Raw genomic sequence first — 14,906 nt, forward strand, 5'->3', positions numbered from 1 at the left:
GGTTTCGGTTTGGAGAAAGAGAGAAATATGAGAGAGAGAGAGAGAGAGAGAGAGAGAGAGAGAGAGAGAGCTTAAGTGTGTGTTTTGATTGTGTAAGGAATGAGTGAAATGAATGGATTATGGGTTAATTAAGGTTTATATATCATGGGTCATGGGCTTAAGCCCATGGTCTTTTCTTCCTTCCTTTTTAATCCAAGTCAATTACTCAAATCTATTTAACCCAACACTAGCCCGTCATAGTAACTCATATTTTTATTTTATTAACCGAAAAGAGAAAACGAGATGTTACAACGCAACTTTTTTCACTTACCATTGTGTTTTTATTTTTTATTTTTATATTTATTTTATTTTTTTTAGAACGAGAAAGACAGTGGAAACATTTTGTGTTTTTACTTTTTTTTCGTTTATTTATTAAATTTTGAATTATGATTTTTATTGAATTTTTTTAAATTTATTTTTAGGGTTTTTTTTGTGTGGCTACAAATTCTTCTCATTTTTGTTCCCCTTTGTATAATAACTTGACCCACCGCTTGTAATCAACCCTTGCCCGTTTTCGTCCGAAAATTTTCATACTTAGTGTAAATTTACTCGTTTTCGACCGAAAATTTGAGTCTGGTCTCCCTCATTTATGAATTTTTGTAATAAATTTTGAGCCCCCCCCCCTTCCCCCGAATGAACTCACCCAAGGTTCGCCATTGAATTTACCCATATGATATGGCCATTTGCTATAACTCATCCATGTAAATTTATATCAAAATGTATATTGGGTTCAGCTCTATTATCTAATAACATTATTGCAGTTGACACAAATCTCATAAATGGAATATTAGTAAGTGTTAAGTACATAAGTAAAGTAGAAAATACTAAGATTTATGTGATATTCGTAATTTTCTACTTAAAATTGATTTCCCAGTCATTTATGTTGTCACATGCATTTCCTTGTGGACTTAACTTCACAATCCCAACATATGAATAATCTCTTATGTAATATACAACTTCTGTTAGTTGACAAATGTGTTACAAATATAGAATCTCAACTTTATTATATCAAATCAAAAATGTTTACTCAAATACAAACTGAAACAAGATCAATGAATACACAACAAATAACTCGAACAAAACATAAAGAATTCAGATTATCATAATGGCAATATGATACAAGACATCGTTCAAAAAATATAGAGAAAAACATAAACTACACATATCTGTGAAACCCTAAATTGAAGAGTAGAAGTTCCAACAAAAACGATAAAGGAGAACGAGATTGAAATGCATCGAAAGCGTTCTCTTAAATCTCAGTCTCGTAAACCAGTAACATTCCACGTTCTCTTTTATGAAGATTATAAACCAGGCCAGCCACACAAACTCTTTAAGCGCAACTTCCAAACCTATCAGACAGCAAAACAACTCCAAACCCATTCATCAACTAACCAAATCTCGTTAAAAACACAAAAGCATAGAAATAGAATTTAAAACATATAATATTATACAATATCTTTTATTATTCGAATTGGACTTGGTCACATTTCAACACAAGTGTAGCACAAATTTGTTCTTGGTCACATGAATGGGTCGTATTTGGATTGTTTTCAACAAATATGCTTTAAGTATGAAATTTTCTCCTATCCACCATGAACGGTATTCAAAATAAATAGGTGATATTTGAGATCTAACAATCTTGTATAAATAGTATTTATTACTAATTAGTATAAAAGAGAAGTTTGGTGTCACAAAGTGAGCTATTTTTATTTTTGTATATAGAGTAAATAGCTTTTAAACCCGTGTATTACACGGGATTTGTCAAATAATAAAAATAAAAAGATCATTATCTGAAAGAAATTGACAAAATTATAGGTAAAAATAAGATAAAATATATAGTACAAATAATAAGAAATCTGAAATCTCAAATTTACAAATTCGATTTTTTTATATACAACATTTGCAAAAATTGTTTTGATCAATTACACGTGGATAACTATGATAAATGAGATGAGAGATTAGAGAATTAAAAGATAAATTATAACCCATTTCTCAAAATTGTTTTGCTTTTGAACTCGTGTATTACACGGGATTTGTCAAATAATAAAAATAAAAAGATCCATTATCTGAAAGAAATTGACAGAATTATAGGTAAAAAGAAGATAAAATATATAGTACAAATAATAAGAAATCTGGAATCTCAAATTTACAAATTCGATTTTTTTTATATACAACATTTGCAAAAATTGTTTTGATCAATTACCCGTGGATAACTATGATAAATGAGATGAGAGATTAGAGAATTAGAAGATAAATTATAACCCATTTCTCAAAATTGTTTTGTCCCATGACCCATGGATAGGTAGGATAATTAAGATGAGATATTAGAGAATTAGAAATGAAATTATAACCCATTTGTCAAAATTAATTTGACCCATGACAAATGGATAGTTAGAATGAATGAAGATGATAGATTAGAAAATTAGAAAGGAAATTATAACCCACTTACCAATATGGTTTTGCTCCATAACCCATGGATAGGTAGAATGAATGAGAAGAGAGATTAGTCCAAGAATGAATGTGGGATTGCCACATTATCCTCATTATTTTCTTTTATTAGTATAGTTAGATGGTTTTGAAAGTTAGCATGTGCATTAGTGTTGGTGGGATGGTTTTGTTGGTTTGGGTAAGTGTTTTACCAGTTTGGAAGCAGGGTTCGAATCTCTCAGGTTGCCAAATGATGGTTTTTAATTATGGTAGATTGGTTTCTTTTTTTCAACTGTGTTAAGGCTTTATAAAACATATATGGTGGAACAAATAAATGAAGGATTTCTTGCTATTAGTCTTTCTAACATTATTTTTGGTGTGGACAGGATAATTGCCTTGTTAAGTGAAACCGACCAAATTTGGATACAATCACCACATTTTATTTTAGTATCGGTACCGACCAAATTTGTATATACTCACCAAATTTGTAATGAACGTGACGGAGACCGACCAAATTTGTATAGACTCATAGCCTCAACTCCTGAGATCGACAACTCTTGGGTTTACCAAAGCCAGAGTTTTACTAACCGACGCTATCCATGGGTCCACCTCAGTTTTTAAATTGTTTTTGTTTTTTGTTTTTAGTTTTGATGTTATGACGCACATAACCAAAACTGAACGAATTCGTGCGACTTACTGCCTCAAAGCCAGGACCTACAATGTTTGATTTTACCAACGTCCGAGTTTTACCAACATGCCCGGCGCAATGCGCCGGTAAACCACTAGTTTATTATAAACTAGGAATTTACCCGGCGCGTTGTGCCGGGCAGGTTGATAAAATCTGGGTGGTAGGTAAAACTCAAGCGTTGTCAATCTCGAGCGTTGAGATGATAAGTCGACGTGAATTCAGTCGGTTTCTTAGGATGCCAGAACTAAAAACAAAAATGGCAATTGGTTGATTTTCGTTACGATGGTACTGGAACTAAAATAAATGGCAGTGACTTTACGCGAATTTGGTCGGTTTCTTTCTCGTTCGTCACGGTACCGGAACTAAAAAAAATAAAAAAGAAAATTGGCATTCGGTCGATTTTCGTTACGTTCGTTATGGTACCAGAACTAAAACAAAAAAAACAAATGGCATCAAAACCCTAGCATTGTCAGTCCCGGACGTTGATGCAGTAAGTTTACACGAATTCAGTAAGTTTAAACGAATTCAGTATGTTTCTTTTACGTAATCAAAAATTGACGTTAGGTCGGTTCTCGTTACGTTCGTTATGCTACCAATACTAAAAAAATCAAAATGGTATGGACAAGTTTGGTGTCGCCACTTGGTTAGCGGCACCAAACTTCTCTTTTAAATATATAATAATATACTTGTAACATCTCGAAAAATATCATATTTATTTTTTGGGTTAAGATGTCAACTTTGAAAATAAAAGGACCAAAAAAATAAATTAATAATGTATAAATATGGTAAAGAAATAATATATACGGACTTTATTAAGTTAGAAGAATTCATGTTAAAGAAATGGAGGAAAGAATTCCATCCCACATGGAAAGGAGGAAGAAAATGGAATTTCTTTTCATGGGTATAAATAAGAAAGATAAATTTCATCCCACATGGAAAGTGGGATAAATTTGGAAGCTCTTTATAAGAGATGGAGGTTTCCATAGTAATATTCTTTTATGCTTAGCATGCACCAAGTGGTACTAGCGGAGGGTGCGGAGCACCCGACATGCACCGATGGTGACGACGACAGCGAAGAGCGCAATGTGGCGCTTTGATGGTGCACTTTACACTTCGCACGCTCGCATCGCCGCGAGCCGCTTGAGAGTCGCCTTATTGTTTTTGGAAAGTGAAAGAAAGACTAGGAAATGACAAGAGATAAAAGTCCAAGGACTAAAAGAGAAAATTCTGATTTCAAGACAAAACTTTCTATTAAATATCCGTTCCAACCGTTTTTGCTTGAGCTGTACGAGATGAAAGTCTCATATACAGTTCTCGGAGGGGGGATCGCACCTATCTCATGATTTAGGTTTCATCTTTCGTTTCCTGTTCGTTTGTTTCGAGAAATATATCGATCAATTCTGATTCTTTCTTTTTCTCTTGATTCTTTTCTGATCGAGATGTTGAACTAGTTTGATGTGAACCTTTAGGAGTAATTGATTAAATTGGTTAGATCTAAACTAATAACATACCCTTCGTATCACTCACTAAAGATAGCCACATACATATAGATAGACCGGCTTTACAGCTCAGCCATCCGCCGATTCGGGTTTATTTGAAAATAGCTAAAATATAGCATTTTCTGGAGACATTAGGAGTAACCCATCGTGATACGCGATGGGTACATCACAGTGCCCCAGTATGGGCGGTGCAACGACCAGACGAAGCAATCGTGACACGTGTCCAGCCACGTGGAGCCACGTGTCCACACATGGCAGGTTTACTAGGTGACCAATCAAACCTAGTGGGCGGCGTCGCGGTACGCAATGGCCGAACCAAGAGTTCCATCACGATACGCGATGGAATAGTATATTCAAAGGCGGTTAAGCGCTCAATCGCGCTATGCGATGGATCTCTTTTTAACCCATCGTGTATCGCGATGGGTCATAATCTCAGCCCTATAAATAGGGGTGTCGGGCTCTACTTTAGGCAACCCAAAATCCCACCCACTATCACTTGTCTCGATAATCGTGCCTCGACCCCGATGTTCCGACGATTTGTTCTCGAAGTACGTGCAAGTGTTGAAGCTTTGTTTGTTTGTATTCTCGTTTACCCGCCGACAAGTAGAAGTGTTGCCCGTGTCAAGCTTAGGTATTTCTTATAAGCTAGCCATACAAGATATGAGTACTACCCGATTATTTTATTATAAATGGCTTAGACCTTAGTCGGATAAAGTCTATACCTTGATAAGATAAAAAGGTAAAATATAGGTTTATAAGACAAGAGCATAGATAAAATATTATTTCTTTATATTTATAAGGATTTTATAATGTTTCTTAGCAAAGAAGAAACTTGATATATACGTTTCTTCATCATGAAGAAACGTAATGTTTTATGAATAAATGTTTTTGACTAAAGGTCCAAGTTTAAAGAAATAATTATCAAGGTAATGATTATGCAAATAGAATAAAGGTCTAAATCTAGATCGTTGATCTAATATTTTTACTTGGTTTTTCTCGTACTATAGATCCGTGGTAACTTCAAAACAAAATCAGTGAAAGCGTTGATCAAAACAAAGGTGAATACGCACATAACTTTAAAACTTTTTAATCGAGTCATTTACCTAGAAACCAAAGTTTAAATGGGATAATGTATCCTTAAAACTTTAGTATCTGCTGGATCAAGAAAAGATACAATACTCTGCCCAAATGTTCAAGGGCGAAGCGTTATAATGGTGGACATGATGATTATGATCAAGGGTCGTCAAGTGTTATACAATCTTTCGTGGGATGAATTCAAGGAGATGTTGATGGCGAAGTTCTGCCCTATGCACGAGACCGATCAAATTCAAACAAAATTTCTCAACCATAAGGTCGTAGGGACTAACCTTTGTGAGTATAATACCAAATTCCATGAGTACTGTCGACTCGTTCCCCAGCTGGTTAACCATGAGTCCAGCAAAGTTACTCGATATATATGGGGATTACCGCGGGAAATACGCGACATGGTGAGGTCACACTTGCCACAAACCGCTAACTCCACGATGGAATTGGCTGGTTACCTGATGGGCGGTATGATCCGCAATAAGAAGAGGACAAGAAGGTCGTAACAATACACGACCAAAAGAAAGGAGGAAACAACCAATTCAAGGGAAAGGGTGCTGATTAACGCAAGTCTAGCTTTAATTCCAATATTCCACAGTGTAAGACCAGCAGAAAATACCATAGGGGTCGATGCCACTTCACTCCATCTTCTACGACAACTGTCTACAAATCGTGTCATAGACCCAGCCACACAACGGTCGATTGCTGGAAGAAAAATATGACTTGCTACAACTGCAAAGAAATGGGGCACCTGAGCTTTGGATGCCCCAAGAACAAACTTGCGACTGGTGGTGCGGGTGGAAGTGGTCAAGCCAAGAAGGGCAATGCAAGAGTCTTCGTCCTCGACACTAAAAAAGCTGCCGACCTGCCGAAAACCATCACCGGTACATTTCTAGTGAATGACACCTATGCTAGAGTTTTGTTTGATTCGGGTGCCAATTTAAGTTTTATAGATTATAACTTTTGTAGTCTATTAAACGAACCTTTAACAAAACTAAATAAAACTCTAAGCGTCGAAACTGCTAGCGGCGAAATAATCTAAATCTCCGAAGCCTTTGAAAACGGAAAAATTCTTTTAGCCGGATATATTCTGCCTATTCAATTGTTGCCTATGACTCTTGCTGGTTTTGATATTGTATTTGGTATGGATTGGATATCCGACAACCATGCTCGTATCATTTGCAATAGCAAGACTGTCGAACTTCGAGCCCCTGATAAACGAACTATTCGAATTGAAGGGAACAAATACGCTGGCCAAGTTAGCCTAATCTCTATTATAAGGGCTAACAAATGTTTGAATCAAGGATGCTTAGCATTCATGGCCTACGTCACCGAACAATCCAAACCCAAAGAAATAAAAGACGTACCTATCGTTTCTTAATTCTCTTATGTCTTTCCTTATGAGCTTCCTGGAATCCCTCCCGATCGTGAAGTAGAGTTTAGGATTGATCTTATTCCCGGTACTGCTCCGATCGCCAAAGCCCCGTATCGTCTAGTTCCAACTAAAATGAAGGAATTGAAGAAACAACCTGACGAACTACTCGAGAAAGGTTTCATTCGACCGAATTCATCACCATGGGGAGCACCAATTTTATTTGTTAAGAAGAAAGATGGATCCATGAGGATGTGTATCGACTACAGAGCATTGAACAAAGTCACAATCAAGAATCGTTATCCACTTCCTCGAATCGATGATCTCTTTGACTAACTCCAAGGCGCAAGCTATTTTTCCAAAATCGATCTTCGTTCTGGCTATCATCAACTCAAAGATCAATCCGAGGATAATTCGAAAACCACGTTCCGAACAAGGTATGGACATTATGAGTTCACGGTCATGCCATTTGGACTTACTAATGCTCCAGCTGCGTTCATGGTTTTTGATGAATCGAATCTGCAAGCCTTACTTTGATAAATATATTATCGTATTAATCGACGACATACTTAATTATTCTAAGTCAAAGGCAGATCATGAAAATCACCTCCGAACCTTACTTGAAATACTTAGAACCGAGAAGTAGTACGCCAAGTTCTCGAAATGCGAGTTCTGGTTGCACGAAGTGCAATTTCTTGGTCACATTATCAACGTCAAAGATATTCAAGTGGACCCCACTAAGATTGAAGCTATCTCTAAGTGGGAGATTCCAAAGTCGCCAACCAAGATCCGAAGTTTCTTAGGATTGGCCGGCTATTATCGAAGGTTCATTGAAAATTTCTCTCGTATAGTCGTTCCCCTAACTTCTTTGACTCGCAAAAACATTAGGTATGAATGGGGAACAAAACAACAAGAGGCGTTCGATATACTTAAACAAAAACTCACCCAAGCACCAATACTGGCCTTGCTAGAAGGTACTGAGGATTTTGTAGTTTTAGTGATGCATCTCATTCCGGTTTGGGATGCGTACTAATGCAACGCAAGAAAGTGATCGCTTATGCTTCTCGTCAACTCAAGGTACACGAAAAGAACTACACAACTAACGATCTAGAGTTAGGCGCCAAAATCTTTGCTTTGAAGATATGGAGGCACTATTTCTATGGAGTAAGATTTATCGTGTATACCGATCATAAGAGTTTGAAACACATTTACGAGCAAAAAGAGCTTAACATGCGTCACGATGCTGGATGGAAACTCTAAATGACTACGACTGCGAAATCATCTATCATGAAGGCAAAGCCAACGTTGTGGTCGATGCCTTAAGTCGTAAAGAACATGAAAAGCCAAGAAGAGTTCGAACGTTAAGATTAGAAATCCAAATTGATCTCATCGAACAAATCAAATCTGCCCAAATTCAAACGATCAATAAAAACAAGATTTCCGATGAAAAAAGTAACGGCACCATTGACTCGCTAGTTAAGGGTGACGACGGTATCCTTAGACTCGGTAATAGGATTTGGGTACCAATCGCTGGGGACTTGCATGAGAAAATATTGAACGAAGCCCACAAGTCCAAATACATGATGCACCCCGGTAGTGACAAAATGTATCAAAATCTCAAACCGAACTACTGGTGGAATGGGATGAAAAAGGACATCGCTTCGCACGTTGCGAAATGTTTAACTTGTTTGAAGGTCAAGGCTGAACACCAAAAGCCTTCTGGATTGCTTCAGCAACCCGAACTTCCTTTATGGAAGTGGGAGTTAATAACCATGGATTACATCACAAAACTCCCGAAGATGATTAGACAACATAATGCTATTTGGGTTATTGTAGATTGATTAACAAAGTCAGCACACTTTATACCCATCAATGAGTCATAACTCAATGAATAGATTAGCGCGTATTTATGTGAACAACATTGTTGCTTTGCATAGAGTACTGTTGTCTATAATATATGATCAAGATTGTCGTTTTACGTCTCACTCCTGGAATAGCTTCCAACAAGCCTTGGGCGCCTAGCTAAACCTTAGCACCGCCTATCGTCCGCAAACTGATGGGCAAAGCGAAAGAACAATAAAAACGTTGGAAAATATGCACCGCGCTTGTGTGATAGACTTAGGTGGAAGTTGGGATGACCACTTACCCCTAATGGAATTCTCGTATAATAATAGTTATCACACAAGTATTCAAGCTGCACCATTCAAGGTGTTATATGGTCGAAAGTGTAGAACGCATGTGTGCTGGTCTGAAACCGGAGACAATCAATTATCTGGACCCGAGATAGTCCAAGAAACCACCGCCAAAGTTCTTCAAATCCGTGAACGACTTAAGACAGCACATGACCGCCAAAGGAGTTACGCCGACGTCCGTCATAAGCCGTTGGAGTTTATTGTTGGTGAGAAAGTTCTTTTAAAAGTCTCGCCATGGAAAGGCGTAGTTCTCTTCGGAAAGAAAGGAAAACTTAGCCCTCGATTTGTAGGGCGATTTGAGATACTCGAGCGAATCGGGAATGTTGCATACCGATTGCGAATACCCGAGGAAATGCAAGGGATACACGATGTATTCCACATCTCCAATCTGCGAAAATTTTTAGCTAATGAATCTTTGTCAATGCCCTTAAAATACGTTGAAATAAATGAAAACTTAAAATTCGTAGAACGTCCAATTTAAATAGAATATTCAAAAACAAAGAAATTAAAGAGACGACCATTGAAAATTGTGAAAGTAAGGTGGGACTCGCGAAGAGGCCCCGGGTACACATGGGAACTTGACTCCGAAATGAAGAAGAAATACCCCCATCTTTTCTAAAGAAGCAATCTCGAGGACGAGATTTATTTCAAGGTGGGGAGGATGTAACATCGTGAAAATATCGAGTTAAAAATACCAAGTTTCCAAAAACAAAGGACCAAAACTATCAAATTCCAAACCTTAGGGCTTAAAATGAAAATTTTGATTTCCTGACCCATCGCGATACGCAATGGATCAGAAGAGAAACCCATCGCATATCGCGATAGGTTGTCTGACACACTAGGCATGTGGCACAACTCCGACACGTGTCACCACGTGGCAGCACGTCCGCCACGTGTCAAAAGGTGTCACAACGCCTGCCACGTGGCGCCACATGGCAGGTCTACATTGCGACTGGCCAAGCCTACGTCGCGATACGCGACGAGCTCTTCAAAGAGGCCATCGCGTATTACGATGGGCCCCTGAAAAATTCCTATAAATAGAAAGGTCGGGCTATCGCATTTTCACACCAAAATTCAGATCTTTTCTCTCTCTCTAGCATCTCTCTAGAAACCAATAATCATATCCTCGATCCACCTCGAAAAGTGTGCCTATACTCATCGATTTCCGTGCCCGTTTCCTCGATGTACGTGCCATATTCCATCAAGGATCCAACAAAGAAGGTGTTGCCATCCCCGACGTCATGACGATCAGCCTCGTAAAGCGTGCCGACGAGTGGTGAAGTGTTGGTGTACATCATTTTGCGTGCCAAGGAAAGAGTGTCGAATTAAGGGTTTGAACAAGAAGATAAAGAAGGTGAAGCGGCGTCGAAGTGCTGCTCGATTTTGTAGGTTTTTATAAGCCGACAAAGGTAGGCATGATACCTGAATGAAATAATAGTAAAATATTGAATAGGTTTAAAACCTAAAGTTGAGGAAATACTCGATACCTCGATAAATAAAAGAAAATATAACAAAGAAAAGAAAAGAATGAAAATACGAATAAATACATATGTACATATATGTGTGATTATAATTCGTTGTTATAAATTATTATCTAAGTAATAATAACTATTCTTAAATAATAAAGAAAAGATAGATGTACGTTTCTTATAGAAGAAGAAATGTAAGAAAATAAAATTAACTATAGGTTGTCTTATAAAAGAAATAAAGAAAGACAGATATTTTTAAACTAAAGGTTTAAATAGAAAGAAAATACTTTTTAACTAAAGGTTTTAAAGTAAAAAAATAAATAATTGAGGTGATGATTATAAAGACTAAAGGTCTTAAGCCGGATTATATATCCGACTAACAAAAGGTTATACTCGTACTATAGGTGCGAGATAGCAACGGGAAAGACCCTCGGACGGTGTTTGAAGCCGATCAAATCGAAAAAGGTGAATACGCCCTAAACTTGTTTTAAAACGAGTCAATTTGTTAAATGAAAAGGTTTTACATGAGATTACGTATCTCTAAAACGTTATAAACAAGAGTATAAGCCTAGCCCTCAGGCTGTAGTATACGTTTGTCTGGATCCTTACATATGTGGTAAAATGCGGTGGGCACATCGCACCATACTTGGTTATAGTGACGCTCGCCTGCAGGGAGTAATGACCATGTGTATATATACGGGTACTTAACTAAGTCGAACACTGCGGTGTTTGCTGGTGTATTTAGTGTAGAGACTCGAGTTTATAATTGTGTTGTTTTAACTTGATTATTCCTAAGCCAAGATGGGCCGAGACTTATGTGGTCTCGAGGGGTGACTAAGTAAAAGAAAATATTTTCGCATTATCATATTCACCAGCATTTGTTGCAGACGTATTTTCTAACATTTTGCAGGTAACCAAGATTAGGGCTTGAAAAACGAAGTGCTCAAAATATCCGATGGCTTGGATCTTTTTGTTAAACTTAAATATTAATGAATGGTGGTTTTGTAAATTAAAAACAAGTAATCTTAAATGGAAACTTTTGTTTCGTCTTTTGTATATGTAAATATTATATTTTAATCCACATGTTTTCAAGACTTCCGCTTTTAATACTTAACTCTGATTTATTTACAAATGTGGTACCAACTGTTGGTCGCGCTCCCAGGCCTAAGATGGGGAGGGGGGGTGACACCATCCGCTAATGTCACACCCCAACCTATGGCGGAACATGCTGGGGCGCGACATTGATTGTATCATAGCTCAGACACTAAGTAAAATACACGTGTCAATATCTAAATTATTCATTCATATATCAATTTTCAAAAGCACAAATATTGTCTCAACAATACCGTTACAAATCAATAATTCATAGCATACATAACTTAAAACAAAACGTGTTCTTCATTCATCAAGCAACCTAAGGTATCATCTAACTTCCAATACTTGGTTCATCTGATAAAGCTACCTGCGCCATGCGTGAAAATATATATTTTGTCAACATAAAGTTAAGCAAGTAAACCACAGTTTTTGAGTATATATAATAAAAGAACAATTCCATGCAATAATCATACATTACTACAACTAGTAAACAATAAATAAAAGTTTGTCTTTTCAACCGAATCGCACTGATAACGGCTTACTTCGACGGCGTATGATCATACTAATGAGGATGAGGTACCAACCAACATAAAATAAACACATGGTCATATTCGCACATAACAACTAATCAAGCAATTACAATTATGCATAAACGGAATTGTAGTGAAAACAATAAGTTAATTTTGAACGCATAACGCCCCAAAAATTGTAAAGCGGTAAAAAGGGGGATGTGAATTTACCTACCTTATAGAGTAGAATAAACGAGGACGAGATAAGAAAATAAAAGGCTAGGATTGAAAACGATCAAGCTCCTCGAGGGTTGCCGACAATTATTCCTAGACGTTAATGATAAAGTGAGTTAAATAGGGTCATAACCAAAAATTAAGACTTATGACGGGTTTCGATGTGGCTAAAAATATTGAAAGTTACATTATCGTTAAAAATAAAGGTTATTATTATATTTATAAATGTTATTATTATTATTATTATTATTTATGATTGCTTCCTTTATAAAAATAGGTATTTTATAAAGTGATATAGAAGTTGTAAAAAGCTAAGGCGAAAACGAGTCTTTATAATGAACAAAAATTTATTAAGAGAGTTGTCATCACACATATAATCATACGTGTATATATATATATATATAAAGGCTTTTATGAAGAAAAATTAAGGTTCAAAGACGGGGAAAACAGCAAGACTAGAGGCTCGGTTTAACCAATTCTCGTTTATTAATGTTATACACATATATTAATGTAAAAGACAATTGTTTTAAAGGTGTTAAAAAAATAAAAATCAAAACCGCGTCCAGGGCGACTCGAACCCGCTCCTAGCCGGTTTTAGTTTTTTTAAAAAACATGCACCAGCCATTGGGTTGGTGCTACAACTTGTAAAAGGAATAATAAGAATAATGTAAATACAGACAAGCCAAAGAAACCCCCCAAAAATCAAGTATGAACCCTAAATCTGGTTTCGTTTAGTTCGTTCGTAATTGATTCAAATTGAGTTAGGGTTCTCGTTTTTTGTTTAAAAATGAATGAAAAGAAATGTTTTATTACCGTATATGATGATGGGTTAAGGGATATCAATGAACTAGGGTTTGCGGCTCAAGCTCTAATTCAAAACTGATAATAACGATCTTGTATGCTGAAGTTAGGTTAGGGTTTTGATTCGCGCTTGTTTAGGAAGTGTGTGTGCACGATTAATTGAAATATAAACGAGTTTATGTAGGGTATTGAGTCAATGGCAGCCGCAGCTTTTTCTCAACGAATTAGCTGTCAAAAGTTCATAATTTACCATGTTGAGGGTGTCGGTGAGATCGTATTAAGGAAAGGATTGATATGGTATGATCAATTTACACGATTTGGTAGGTAAATTATGGTCCAAGATAGAAGGGGGGGGGGGGTCTTGTCGGCTGATCGCAAGAGGGGAAGAGGGAGGAGGAAAAACATTTTGTTTATTTTGCTAGTTGGTCCTTGATCTTCGAGGTTGTATGCAAAAGTGAATAATTTGTTAGTTTTGGGTTGATTTTGCATGTTTTTCATAGTTTAAATCAATTAAATAACTAAATAAAGATACTAACAAAAGTGGGATATATAAATAAAAGTCGCCCGAATACGAACCAAGTCGGTAACGGTTACAAAATAAGAAAAACGAATAACCGAAATGTTACAGCTAACACCGCCGGTCGCTACAAAGTTTAGGAGATGATCACAAGGATCAGTCATCCCATTATACTTGCCTACCGACGTAGGAATCTTTGCGTTAACTTAGAATGGGCTACTGCGATACGTGCTATAAACTTCGATTTCTCAGCAAAGGTTGTTGGACGGTATGGTTTAGTAAAATCTTCTTCCGCATCACTATGGTATTGAGTATGGCGAACTACCGCCCACGGACGACTAGTTCCATCTTGCACATGAAGCCTGCTATCACCACTGTAATAACTGAACTCGCCTGGATGATATGTTGAGTCGTGACTGTCATACTCATCTCTGTAGGCAGGCACACGCATGACCATACGAGGACAGTCACGCCTTCTCCATACTTCTTCGGGACCTCTCTCCGTCTGAAGAGTGTGACGAATCTGACTCCTCCTCACTATTGCGGGAGGAGAAGGATATCTCCTAGGAGATTCATCATAAGTTAGAGTACGAGCATGAAGCTGCTCTTCGCGAACCATGCGTTCGTACTTGGCTGAAACTTTCTCTTGTTGAATACAGAACCATTCCTCAGGGGATAAGGGTCCCCTAGCTCTGGAATTTCGACGATGAGATCTCTCCAGTTCAGAATTGTCAGAATCGTCTTCTAGACCCAATTCTGTACGGGTTCGGCGAGTTGCTACCTTGATTCGTCCTAAATCACCTGTAGTAAGACCTCCTGTCATTATGACAGGTCCCGAGTCGCCTATAATAGGACCTCCCGGTGCCGTAACATGTCCGAGGTCACCTATATAGAACTTCCTGGTGCCACGGTACGTCCTAGGGTACTCAGAGTAAAACCCCCATGTGTTACGTTGTCACCAGTTCGTAAAACAGGTGCAGG

The sequence above is a fragment of the Bidens hawaiensis genome, unplaced genomic scaffold, assembly GCF_021521415.1.
Source record: "Bidens hawaiensis isolate Kalapana, Puna unplaced genomic scaffold, B.hawaiensis_p1.1 tig00046154_1, whole genome shotgun sequence".
Taxonomy (NCBI): Eukaryota; Viridiplantae; Streptophyta; class Magnoliopsida; order Asterales; family Asteraceae; genus Bidens; species Bidens hawaiensis.